This window comes from Bactrocera tryoni, chromosome 1 (genome assembly GCF_016617805.1).
Source record: "Bactrocera tryoni isolate S06 chromosome 1, CSIRO_BtryS06_freeze2, whole genome shotgun sequence".
Classification (NCBI taxonomy): domain Eukaryota; kingdom Metazoa; phylum Arthropoda; class Insecta; order Diptera; family Tephritidae; genus Bactrocera; species Bactrocera tryoni.
This window is the reverse complement of record NC_052499.1, coordinates 13,215,237-13,227,301: the sequence shown is the minus strand read 5'-3', so window position 1 is coordinate 13,227,301 and position 12,065 is coordinate 13,215,237.

Below are 12,065 nucleotides of genomic sequence, written 5' to 3'. Positions count from 1 at the left end.
ACGGCATGTTTAGCTAAAGCTATTAGTCAGAGTTTCTGCTGAAATACAACTTAAGCAGATAAGAACTCCACAAAAATATTCAACTAAAGCCAAAGTAAAGCTTATTTCGATAATTATGCCGGATTGTGGCTTCTTCACACTCAATTATATTATGAAAGTATTTTTACTATTTTTTTTTAATACGTACAAGGATATAATCAATTTAAGCAATTTAGCGTACATATTTAAACAATATTTTGGTAAATTTTTATTTTGAAATTCCGTAAACTTAACCGTTGGTACCTCATCTCTCTTGACGTCCTAAAATCGATTTGAAATTTTGGGAGAAAATTTAGACATATTAATAAAATAAAAAATGAATTCGATTTTATGAAATTTTCAAATCTACCGAACCCCTTAAGTACAAAACCGAGGCGTTAAAACTTAATAAGCCTCATGTTGCCCTTCGAAGACTATAACAGGGTTTTCAATAGGGACGTTACAAAAATAGGGCAATCGAGACAGCAAACGACACCATATTTTTTCCCGCTCTTTTGACATTTCTCTTCACTAAGGTTTGCCATTTGATCTTCGAATGATATACGATCCAACAACGAGTCGAAATTATTAAAATTTACTACCGAAATTCGGAGTCACTTTAAGAGCGCTATATCCAATTTATGGAAGCGTGAGTGAGTTGTGGTGAATTTTGCGAAAGAATCTTAGCCTACATCCTTGCAAGATCAAATTGGCCCAAAAACTGAATTGGCCGCTTCGGTCGTGCGATTTGACGTCGTCAGGCTATTTCCTGTGGGGCTACGTCAAGTCTATGGTCTATGACAACAAGCCAGCGACAATTGATGAACTTCGTACGAATATCGAACTTGAAATTGCAGCAGTATCAGTCGATTTATTCTATTTATTTGAAAACCGTCGAAAATTGGATTCAGCGTCTGGACTTCTGAAAGCGTGCCCATGGCGGCCATGCAAAAGAAATCGAGTTCCTGACATAATGGCATCGAATGTACTTTCACAGAATAAATAATTTCATTGATATCCCAAACTGTTTTTTATTTAGAAAAACTATGATAGCGCTCTTATTGTAAAGCCTGTTATAAGACTTATCTTAACTTTTCACACCAACACTAACTTGATATGCGTCATCATCAATGTGGCTACTAGCTATCAGGGCTTAGAGCTCAAGAAAGTTGAAGCTTACTAATGTAAATACTTTGAAACATCCACCTAAATACATACATATGTACTGTACTGTCACAACAACAACTATATACATATGTATGTATGTAAATGCTATGCATAAACTACATTTAAATTTCTTATCTCGAAATAAAATTTTTGTTTCGTTAGAACAATCTGTGGCGCTGTTGTCTTTTAAATTTATGGCATTTCAGCAATTACTTTATTCCAACAAAATCTTTGCTCGTAGAATGGCGAACATGTGAGTGCTATATATCAAAATACATTATGACAAATATTAGTCTACATTTTCTGATGCAGAATTTTTAAGACGTAATTTTAGATAACGAAATAGGAAAATAGTTCAAGACACTAATGAGTTCGCGCCATGTTGTGCACTATATTTTTTCACTTACACTAGTTTACAGTCTTTTTCCGATTGTGTTGTTAGAGACTGTTTCTTGCTAATTTCGGGTTGCTAAAAGCGAAAATGATAGTAAAAATTTCTTAACTAAGGCTGTTTTGTATTAAAAATCGGCACAAGAGTCAAAGGTTATAGGCGTCGAATCACCACCATTTATTAAAATCATAAAATTTGCTGTACGTGAAGCAAAATGTTTGAACTCAAATACCCCTCAAACCTCTTAGCACATAAGTCGCAATTTTTTCCTTCAGATTTGCTGAGTAGTGTTAAAGTTACACCGATGAAGAGTCTACAACTGCCACAGTGCTTGTTCCATAACCTCCACTTGGAGTTCATGGATCAAGTTGACAATAATAATGAGTCTAAGGGAAGATTGGCAAGGTCGACTGCTTACTTTTGGACATGTACGCAAAAATTCACTATTCACCACCTATCACGATGTTATAGACGTGTTTCGTAACACCGTTATCACTTTCCTAGCATTTCATTGGACCAATCGTCACGAGCATTCTTTTGAGCGATTAACAAATTGTGTGGGATCCAACGCAAGCAATTTTTTTTACAGTCAAATGTTCATGCAAAATTGAATGTATGCTGGTTCCAGCAATGCCTACAGTTGACTAAAGTCGTCATAAAACCTTCTTGCAATAACAGTTTTGGCACAACATGTAGAGTTGCCAGATTTAGACACCTTCCGAAATTCGTCTTGGAGTGATCTTCGACAACGATTGAATTCCCTATATCATCGATAAACACTGTTCCCTAATCCGTTTCCACGGCAGTCGGTTCTACGTAACCGAAATGGACCTGGTCAAGGGCTGTCCATTCGACAGAACTCAGTTACTACAACAACAACAACAAAGGTAGAAGGTCGCAAATGGAGTTTCATCGCCAGAAATTGAATTCAGTTCACCGATGCAATATTGACGAGTTAATCCTTGACGAAAAATGTAAAAGATAATCGTGCGAAAATGTGTGCCTTTTAATTAAATTTTTAGCCGAGACGAATACTTTAAGTAACCATAAACAGCACAAATAGCGCTCGTATGTCAGAACGTTATGATAAAGCTGTGATTGCCATATTGCAACACCAGGGTTGCCAAATCTCCAACTATCAAAGGCAACCTACGTATGTGGCACGCAGAGTAAAATATTGATGCTTCCTAAACTGTGGGAATATTTAAAATAAATTGGTTTCCCGCAAATTATATGGCAATTTAAATTTGAATAAATGCTTAAAAATCTGCACATAGTTGCCAAGTTGGTTTTATACCAATAAAACCAGTTTATTGAACTCCTACTATAGTGTTTTCGAAAATACCATTTCTAATGATTAATAGCTGACCTCATTATCGCATGCCATTTGCATATGGTGAATTGCAGTGGACTCTCCAATTATTTCTCTCTTCACGTGCCAATTAAAATGGAAGAAACGTAAATATGTGCACATATGTATAATGCCACTGCAACAACTCTTTGACGTCAATACTCCACAAAACAACAAAAGCTATTTATAGGCTGATTATACCGATTTGAGATTTATAAAATGCTTCTAAAGACTTAAGACTTTGAATATTCGCATTCTTCAATTGTTGTTGTTCTTTGTCTGCTTGCCTGCGGTTGTTTGATTTAGAGGAAAAACTTCTTTTTCGTATAGCTAATATTTATATGTAAAAATAGTTAATAAAAAAGCAATAAAAGCTATAACTATTTATGTCCTATCCAAAGTTGTAGTTATAACCTAATTATAAACATATGTAAGCCAACCCGAAGTCTCACATAAATAGACTTCTGGCGCGTTTTCGAGTGAAAGCAATTTATAGCAGCCGCGAGATGTCGCTCTTTTGGCATAAGCTCTAATATTTTAATAATTTAAAGAATTCTTCGACCGAAATATCAACGCAATTTATTTTAGAAATTTCTTCTTTAAAGGGAGAAAGCTTTCCACTGAAATTTGTAGGGAAAGATGTGAAATACTAAATTAAATGTATACATTGTGACAAAAAAGTGGTCGGAAATCTTCATCAATATTTATTCTGTTGCCTTCAAAGTAAACCCCACCAGATGTACTTAATATCATTCTGCCAACGATTTCTGAACTCCTCGAAACACTTTTCATAAGCATGTTTTGAGATGGCCATCATTCAGCGAATTTTGTTTTTTCTCTTCGATCGATTAAAAACGGGTTCCACGGAGTGGAAATTTCAGTTCGGCGAACAAGAAAAAATCACACGGAGCGAAATCTGATGAAAACGGTGGTTGATCGATGGTATTCATTGCGTTTTTGGCTTCAAATTTGGTCACAATCGTGGCTCGTTGCAATGGTGCCGTATCATCGTGTAAATCCATGTATCCAAGTATCCGCCATTTTTGACTGTAAGAAATCCGCCCGTTTTCGACGGCTGATCTCATGCAAACGCCTCAATACGGCCAAATAGAACTCATTATTGACCGTCTGTTGCTCCAGAACAAACTCATGATGAACCAAATCACAAATATCGAAAAAAATAATGAGCATCACCTTGACTTTTGATCATAAATCCATATCCCATGGGCAGCTATAATGTTCTCCATGAATGTGGGATCGGAATTCGCATGATCAAGTTTGTCAAAAGAGACCTGTTTATGGTACACTTTTTGAAAAAAAATTGAACTTTATCGGGACAATTCGAGCAAGAATGCGTTTCATACCCTAAATATCCACAAAAATCATTCAAACGAACTCGCGAGAGATGTCGAGTTCTCTTGTCATCTCTCGAACACTTGCCTGACGATTTTCAAGCACTACATCCTTAACTTTTTTAATATTTTCATAATTTGAAGAAGTTGAAGGTCGTCCAGAATGAGGTATGTCTTCAACAACTTCTCGACTAACTTTGAAGGCTTTGTACCTCTCGTAGGCTTATGTCTTTAATAAAAGTGAATCACCATAAGCCTTTTCCAATATTCGCAACGATTCCACACACGAAATTTTGTTAGAAATACAAAATTTGAGAGAAATTCTTTGTTTGACGTTCTTGTCCATTATAAACATCGCAACCTACTAGTGAGCTGTACCGACTTAAGCAGCTACTATGAGCAAACTGGTTGACAGATCACGCTCATAATTGACGTAGTAATTAAGGACAGTCTTATCAACTTAGCAAAATACATTTTTTCAAAATTTTCAGGGGAATTTAATTACAATTTACAAGTCTTAAATGAATTATTAACATTTTGCTATTCAAGGTTAATTTAAACATTGTGTGCACCCTTTATACAGTATGCCCAAGATAGACCAACACCTCCTTCTATATTGGTATCTTAATACATATTCCACATACAATTTGATTATAATTTTTCCGTTCATCAAAAATCAAACAGTAATAATTCAACTTTGACCCCAAAAGCAACAGCACGCCAGCACAACCTATGATTGTAAAGAAAATTGAACTCCAGCCATGAATTGAAACAAAAACAACAACTACTATGTACTTTATAGCTAATTTTCCACAATTTGAACTTCGACACAGCCATTTGCGGACTTAAGTAGCAACAAATTGCGGAATCCTCAAATAGAAGTTTTTGGGCGCTGGCCTTTCAAGCGGAAAAAGTAGCATTGAACTTTAAGCCAGCGAAGTGCTACGAAGTGTACGAAATCCCTGCGCATAAATACCAATACAAACACAAAGTGTAGAGTAAGCTTTCGCTGGAGCATAGTGGTATAAAGTGCACGCGAAAGTGGTAAGAGACGGAATGAATAAACAGTGAAGAAAAAGTGAACACGAATGTAACATTTGCGACCGCGTGATTTATATAGACAATTGAACTGTCATACACAGACATACATGTACATATGTATATGTATATGTGGGCTCACGCCTCGGCATGTAACTGCATTTAAGTATGTGTGCCTAACACGCTTTATGAAGCCAATGAACGCGTGTGTGTCTACGTCTGCCCGCTTTTAAGGCTCTTACATGTGTACGTGTGCATTAAACGGTACTTGTTGACACTTGTAAGCCTGAATGCGTTCATCGCAACAATTTATTTCGTTCGCATAAAAACTGTCAAATCGCAAACAAACAATTTTGCGTACAAACAAAAGTGCTTGATAAAATTATCCTTGTTTCAAACAAGTTTTTTTATAGCTTATTGCAAATGTTTTATGAGAGTATATTTATCTGTGATTGGAATGATTATAAATTAAAACAAGATAAATCATTAACTTCGGTCGCGATTAGCAATAATACCCTTCACAAATGCAAAAGATTCCTTAAAAGAACAGCTCCAAACGAAACCATGGGTTTTCGAAAAAGGCAAAAGAACAGCTGGTACGATGAGGAGTGTCGTCTCGCATTGGATAGAAAACAGACTGCGCAACGTTACAATCGACCACATCGAAAGTATTACAACATGAGAAGGCGGACCCGATTCCCCAATTGATACCGATGGGGCGACGGTTCCATTGCCAGATTATGAAGAAGTTCGAATCTACTCTTGGAGAAAATAACGATAAAATGGACGATGGCAACATCTTATTAGTTGACGTTACGAGTTTTCGAGAGAAAGTTTCTGTGGAAGATTTATGGTCCTTTGCGCATTGGCAACGGCGAATATCGCATTCGATGGAACGCAGAGCTATGCGAGTTATATGGCGACATTGACATATTGCAGCGAATTAAGAGACAGTGGCTGCGCTGGCTATGTCATGTCGTCCGTATGGATGAAAACACTCCCGCTCAGAAAGTATTCACCGCATTACCCTCGGGAAAGGAGAGAAAAAGGAAGACCTCCATTCCGTTGGATACACAAGGTGGAGAAGAACCCCGCTTCGCTTAGAATCTCCAATCGACGCCAAACAGTGAAAAGGTAGAATGAGGGGCGCTCTGTTTTATATGAAACCTCTAAATATATAAATGTATTATAATTTCTAATTTACCAAGATTAATGGGTGATTTTGTGAAATAACTGATTTCCATACAAGAATTGTGTTTTAATCGGTCAGTTTGTGTAGCAGTTATATGCGAGCAGCTTCTTAGAGAGAAAAGAACGCGTGGTAAATTGGACAGACAAACGATAAAATAGACAGACGGACATGGCTAAAACGATTCAAGTCGTCCCACTGATCACTATATAAGTAAGTATCTATGGTATATGCCTTATAGGTTCTCCGATGTTACCTTCTGAGAATACACCTGTTCAAAGTATCAACATATATTCAAGATCTTATTACTTCAAAGTCTTTTTGAAATATCTAAATCTTAAAGCCAAGTATACTACACTTTCCAATATTACTCATACATAAGGAATTTAGCAATTTTGCCATTGAAGCATACTCGCCAAAGCGCCCAGTCAAACATTTCTGATTTCATTTTACGCTTGGATTTTTTAAATTTCTGATTTCCTAGTATAAATATGTATACATGAGTAAACACACTTCAACCTAATTTTTCTGGGTTCTTCGATGTTTTATTTTTCCAATTTGACCCCATTTTCTTTATGACAGCTCAGCAATTCGTCACGTTTTCTCATTTACTTTGCGTTGGTAGCCGTCAATGTCAGCGGCGCCGCACCGTATTTATTTTTGTATTAACTAAGTGTATTATGGACTACTACTGAGTACAAAATTTGTTGCTTTCGTGAGAATTTCAATGATTTCGTTCTGCAAACGTGGCAACTATTTGAGTGGATTTGCAGCCACGTGGCTAACATTGAAGGTATTATAAAACTCGTCATATAACGGATGCTTGCAAACGAAACTAAGGAATCGCAATACAAATAGAGAGAGATGTGTCCGTTTGAAACTATTGAAACCGATATTACTAAAAAAAAACAAAAAACAAAAAGCAATTTAAAAGACATATTTCATGAATATTGATAGCAAGTTTAATATATCGCGGCCGTGAAACAATAAAATCTGTAAGAGAACTGAAAGTACATATGGCTTACATAGAAGTACTAATCTAAATTTCCATATTCTGCAGCGTATATTAAGTGTGTTTTGTGGAAATAGCTCTCCAATGTATCAGTACTAAACCGAAAAAGTTGTCGCATAACTTATATTTATATACACCCACGCACATACATGAAATGAGTGCAGTGTTTATGCATGGCTCTGAAAAACTTCAATACGTCAAACGAGAGAAATCCACAAGCGCAATATATTTTGCGTTCAACTAAACAGGATTTTCCACAGTATGTTTCTTCCTTGACGTCACAGCTTTAGCCCGTCGAAATGCATGCATACCTATAATATATTTCTTGGAAAATGCATAACGTACTAAGTTAGTCAACCCGAAATAAATCAAATATGTCATAAATATTAAAATGCTTACAGTCGTCAATATAGACAATCTGACCAAGCGCAAGGATTTAAGTTGAGAGAGCATACATATAGTAAAATGATTGTGTCTCCTCATACGCCTTCTGGTCGTGAAACTTAATACTTCTTTTGCTTTCTTCTGTTAGCAGATTTTGCAATTAAAAGCGAAGAGAAATGAGACGTCGTATGAAAATGGAATGCATTACTTTTGGGAACTCCACACCAGAGCTTGAAAGCCTTTTTGAATTCATCATCCCGCGGTTAAAGCCCTCTATCAACAAACTGATTGGATCTTATCTGTGTGGCTTTAGGTCTTGGAAATCAACAACTGACCAGATATTCACCACGCGCCAAGACCCGTGAAAAAATGATCAACACACACCACCTCTTCGTTGTTTTTAAAGCTGTTTTGACAGCACGAAAAGGAGCTGCCTTTATGCCGCTATTTCTGAATTTGGTATTCCCACAAAACTAATATGGTTGTGTAGACTGAGGGCCTCCACGAGCTTGATACAAGAGTACAGCAAAGCAAAGCAAATGGGTCTGGCAGTAAACGAGGGCAAGACGAAATATATACTATCTTTAAACAAACAGTCGTCGCACTCATGACTTGGCTCTCACGTCACTGTTGACAATCATAACTTCGAAATCCGAACCAGTAATAAGAGCAACAAGAATGTCACCCGCGAAATCCAACGCAGAATAACTCTTACCAACAGGTGCTACTTTGACCTGAGTAGGCAATTAATAAATAAAGTCCCTCTCGACGAACAAAGACTAAATTCTATAAGTCTTTCGTTATTCCCGTCCTGCCATATGAGGCAGAGGCATGGACGATGACAACATCTGATGAGTCGACGTTACGAGTTTTCGAGAGAAAGATTCTGCGAAAGATTTATGGTCCTTTGCGCGTTGGCCACGGCGAATATCACATTCAATAGAACGATGAGTTGTACGAGTTATATGGCGTTATTGACATATTGCACCGAATTAAGATACAGCGGGTGCGCTGGCTAGGTCATGGCGTCCGAATGAATGAAAACATTCCAGCTCTGAAAATATTCGAGGCAAGCAAAGTAAGCTCATGCACCAGCTGGCGCATTGTTTGCCTAAAAATTAGTTAATTAAAAATTTGCTGAATTCCAAATTCCAGTCAATATGGTTAACACTGCCTGAGTTTAAGCTAGTTGTACCTATTTATTACTGGTTTGGCAAAACTGATGACCGAATTCAAAAAAAGAAAAGTAGAGTAAGGACTCTTCTTTAAATGAAAAAATGTGCATTTTACAAACATTTCTTGCATAAATTGTAATTTTTATACTCTCGCAACAAAGTTGCTAAGGAGAGTATTATACAAAGTTTTGTTCACATAACGATTGTTTAGCGAAAGTGATGGAAAACCCAAAATATGTAGTATGTTTCAAGCAAAGTAAGCTCATGCACCAGCTGGCGCATTGTTTGCCTAAAAATTAGTTAATTAAAAATTTGCTGAATTCCAAATTTCAGTTAATATCGTTAACACTGTCTGAGTTTAAGCTAGTTGTACCTATTTATTACTGATTTGGCAAAACTGATGACCGAATTCAAAAAAAGAAAAGTAGAGTAAGGACTCTGCTTTAAATGATGTGTCTGTCCGTCTTGTCCGTAATTTTTATACTGTCAACAAAGTCCGTTGAGAGCATGCAAAGTTTTGTTCACATAACGATTGTTTGTAAGTCCTAAAACTTGAGATATCATGATGAAACTTGGTACATCCGGATGTCTGTCTGTATTTCTTGGCTCCATAAGAAGAGTTAAGTTCGAAGATCCATAAGAAGGTTAAGTTCGAAGAAGGGCAAAATCGGCCTACTGCCACGCCCACAAAATGGCGAAAACCGAAAACCTATAAAGTGTCATAACTAAGCCATAAATAAAGATATTAAAGTGAAATTTGGCACAAAGGATCGCATTAGAGAGGGGCATATTCGGACGTAATTTTTTTTGAAAAGTGGGCGTGGGCCCGCCCCCTACTAAGTTTTTTGTACATATCTTGGAAACTACTATAGCTATGTCAATCAAACTCTAAAGAGTCGTTTCCTTCAGGCATTTCCATATACAGTTCAAAAATGGAAGAAATCGGATAATAACCACGCCCACCTCCCATACAAAGGTTATGTTGAAAATCACTAAAAGTGCGTTAACCGACTAACAGAAAACGTCAGAAACACTAAATTTTACGGAAGAAATGGCAGAAGGAAGCTGCACCCAGGCTTTTTTTTTAAATTTAAAATGGGCGTGGCGTCGCCCACTTATGGACCAAAAACCATATCTCAGGAACTACTAATCTAATTAATTTTACAGCAAAATAAAAAAATATGTAAATGACGAATAATGAAATCTCGATTATCACTTTATCATGCGAGAGTATAAAATGTTCGGTGACACCCGAACTTAGCCCTTCCTTACTTGTTTTTTTCTTCGGATTCATACATAACCTTCATTTAATACAATAAACGACGCCCTTCCTTGTCAAATTTAATTAGTATTAAAAGTTGGCATATTATTTATTGAGAATCTTTTTCAGAAAGAAGTAATACTAAGAGATAGGTAAGCGGTGCATTTCGGCACTGCGCTCAAACCACGTGGTGCTCTCAACGAAACTACTTATATCGGTTGCGCTTTTGTAGACAACCATTCAAGATTTGGTGGGTTCCAAGTATTTTATTTCTGGCTCAATGGGTATATAAACAAGAAAAACTGTTACGATAAGCAACTTGAAGAGATTCAAGAGAGATTTCATGCAGAAAAAAACAACGGTTTGGTGCGGTTTGTGAGCCGGCGGCGTATTGGGCCGCACTTCTTCCGTGTTGATCAAGAATTGGATGATATGGACTTGGGCAATATGTGGTTTCAACAGGAAGGCGCCTCAAGCCACACAGCGAATGTCACAATCGATTTACTGAAAACCAAGTTTGGTGTGACGAAATGGTCCAGTCAATTGGCCGCCTCGGTCGTGCGATTTGACGCCGTTGGACTATTACATATAGAGCTACGTCAAGTCTATGGTCTACGTCAACAAGGAATCGACGATTGATGAACTTCGTATGAATATCGAACGCGAAATAGCAGCAGTATCGGCCGATTTATGCTTGAAAACCGTCGAAAATTGGGTTCAGAGTCTGGATTTTTGCAAGCATCGAATGTATTTTCACAGGAATAAAGAATTACATTGATGCTTTTGTAACACTCTTATTGAAAACTATAATCTTAGAACAAATTGAAGCCTGTGTACTCATAGTATAAGTAGACACTTAGACACATGAATGTGAGCTGTACATAGGTACATAGCAAATATGCTTGAGCACTTACAACAAATTTTTATGTACAACTGTATTGTAAAATTATTTATTAGAAAAGTTTGCTGAACATTTTCAGCTGCAAGCAGCAGTGCAAGCAAATTGGCAAACATATGCACACATTTGAAATTCAAGTTTTGCACAAACTTTTTAAACTTTATAACCTCAACAGATATGTAGATATAACGCTAAGCATTAGGTTTTAAGTTTTTGTGATAATATAATACTACAATCTTAAAAATTCTTAAAAATACTGCTTTTTGGAGATGTTGGCGGATTAAAACAGCGAACAAAGATTCTCATCATCATCATCAGATATACCCAGCAAAGCTGAACACATTATACCTCAGCACATGAATTTCTATCTCAATCAAAAACAACAGTAAAGTCAATAAGAGAACAATTATCGCTGTCTTTATATTTTTATGCATTATTGCCGCAACTGCCCACAACCAGATGCATCCAGCAAGAGAAATATGTATAATTGCGTAAATACTTATGCTGGCATACGTATAATAGCATAAGTGCCCACCCACTTCATAATGTTGCTTTCTGAAATGATAGTGTTCTTATGAATCAAGTATACAGTTGAGAGTGCACTTATTTAATTAGCTCAAATACGTATAAAATTTGCAAATTAGCTATTTGATATGCACTGGGAAACCATTTCGATTCGATTGTTTTTATACCCTGATCACGGTATATTCAGTTTGCCAAGCGAGTTTGTAATAAATAAAAGGAAACGACAGAGACCCTATAAGGTATGTACATATTGGGTAGTATTTTGTCAATAGATGTCATTGCAGTCGTATATCTTCAGTACTAC